We start from the raw sequence: 2,831 nt of genomic DNA on the forward strand, positions 1-2,831 counted from the left end.
TGGAATGTTCAGTGGTCCACATACATCAGTATGTATGAGGGCCAAAAGATCATTAGCTCTTTCACCTTTTCCTGTGAATGGAGATTTTGTCATCTTCCAAGTACTTTGGGCAGTTTCTCTTCCAGTGTCCGGTCTTACCGCAATGGAAGCAGGTGCCTGCCTTTGTTATGCCTCCACTAGGCCTCAAAACAGTAACAGTGGGTCTGGGTTTGGCAACTTCCTTGCCCTTCCCTTTATCACCCTGCCTGGTGGGCCTTTTGTTCTGTCTCTTTCCATTTCCGATCATCAGAATGGACTTCCCTTTTGTCTTCAGATTTTGTTCGGCAGTTCTTAACATGGCGAGCAGTTCAGGAAGAGATTTGTCCATATCAATCATATTGAAATTTAGGACAAATTGACTGAAACTATCTGGCAACGATTGCAAGACCAAATCAGTCGCAAGTTCCTTTCCGAGGGGAAAACCCAACCTTTCAAGCTTTTCCATATACCCAATCATCTTGAGCACATGGGGACTTATAGGGGCTCCCTCAGCTAACTTGCCTTGAAAAAGGGTTTTTGAAACTTCAAACCTCTCATGCCTTGCTTGCTCTTGATAGAGCATCTTCATGTGTTCGATCATATCGAACGCTGTCATGTTCTCATGTTGCTTTTGCAACTCTGAGTTCATGACATCCAGCATGAGACAAGCAGTTTCATTGGCATCATCGACATGCTTCTTATAAGCATCTCTTTCTGCCTTAGGTGCAGAACTAGGAGGTTCCTCTTCAGGAACAGGTATCTCCAAGACATACAGCTTTCTATTATGTTTGAGGACAATCCTCAGGTTTCGGTGTCAATCCAGAAAATTTGTCCCAGACAATTTTTCCTTATCAAGGATTGATCTCAAGATGTTGTTAGAGGTGTTTGCTGTCATGGTAATCTACATAAGGATTAATGAAAATATAAGTATCATTGACATATTTAATCAGGCCTTTAATTAAATATGCTCCCACTATTTTACTCAAAACAAATGACCCTCATCATTTGATTCGGAAAATCCCGTTGGAAGATTTTCTAGTGGGTCGAGATCCATATTTCACTTCGTTCTAAGTCCGCGTAGGCGGATTACACAAAACTAGGTTATTTAGGTAGGAACTCCTTCCAATTGTATCTCATACAACTCTCGAAAATTTCAATTGGGTGAATAACTCCTTATTCCAATCCATCATATGGATTATTCCCAACTCTTGCTTCTAAACATATATAAGAAAATTATAATCAAGTTTGACTCATCGTTTTAGCAATTGGATATTACAATTATCCCATCGCACCTTAACTAATACAAAACATGCACCTCGCGTAGGCAAAACCTACATATCTGATACCAGTCTTGATGAGTGCTAAAACTTGGAAAGCAAACACATATAATATTATTATAATTTGTTTAGTTAAGTTTGACCCATTGTTTTAACAGTTGGATATTACAATTATCCCATCGCACCTTACTAATATATAGATCATGCACCTCGCGTAGGCGAAACCTACATTATCCATTACAAGTCTTGGTGAGTGTTAAAACTTGGAAAGCATAAACTTAATATTTAATTTTGAGGGAATTGCAATTATACTGATCTCACCGGCTTGTTTATCATATAAATCGTCTCTCACATGCATCAACATACATTCACATACATTCACATGCATCAACATACATACACAATGAAACAGTTATGGCCCCTAGCGCAATTGTTCTCCCAAGCCAATGAGAGAACCTAAGCTAACCTAATAACGATCTAACCTTCTCCAAGCAAGATCTTCAAGGTTGTCCTCCTTTAATATTGAATCTCCTCTTTCTTCATAACATTGTCTTCTTCTCTTTCTTCATAACATTACATTCCAGAAGAAACTCGTTTTACATACGAGGGATTGAGATGAGAAAAGAAGTTACATTAAGAGATCAAAAGGAGAGGCATGACACGCAGGTCGTATTTAAAAACCAAAAACAAAGTAAAGGAAGACTAAGGCCATAACTGATCACAACAAGGCAATAACAAGAATCACATTATTATTATTAATTTTTTAATTCCTTTAATTAATTAAAACCAAATTAAACTTCGGCGACCGATCACTCTACGCAGAGTTAGCCGGGGGTTCCGCTGGGAGTGTGACGACCGTCACAGGCGTGTGACGACCGTCACAGGCAATATGAGTGTGACGACCGTCATGGGCGTGTTACGACCGTCACGCATCCAGTTTGTTACGCCTGTTACGCTCGTCACACGAGCTTCACGCGGCCAAACTAATAGGACTTTGAAACAGTCTACGGACCTCTTCCAAAAGGCCCTAAATTCACAACTCCTTGTGGGCACAACCCTTGCACCGTCACCAACCCTAATGCGCCAATTTCAGACCGTCAAACACACCTCGATTGTTGATTCAGTATGATTGATCAACAGGTCATTGCTTCACCATACTAATGTCGGATTCCGAAGCAAATGACCATTGATCGCTCAAAGGAAAACAATCATTTAGTGTTCGAATGAACGAAACAAAAACAGTATATCACATATACTGTATTTTGCATTAGGATTACTTATATCATATATAAGTTGATCGGTCTCAATTGCGTAACCTATGGACGATCGATGTATCGCTGCTTCACCATACTAATGTCGGATTCCGAAGCATAGTCAACATCAATCATCCAACTTATACACTCATGATGCCAAATTTAATTACCCGTTTAATTAATTGATTCATTCTGTCTTTTAATCATATTAATTCAGAAATTAAACAGCTATCCGATTCATGGTTTCGTAAGTGGCTCTGATACCACTGAAGGAGAATTGCGG

Source organism: Lathyrus oleraceus, chromosome 7, assembly GCF_024323335.1.
Source record: "Lathyrus oleraceus cultivar Zhongwan6 chromosome 7, CAAS_Psat_ZW6_1.0, whole genome shotgun sequence".
In the NCBI taxonomy this organism is placed as follows: Eukaryota; Viridiplantae; Streptophyta; class Magnoliopsida; order Fabales; family Fabaceae; genus Lathyrus; species Lathyrus oleraceus.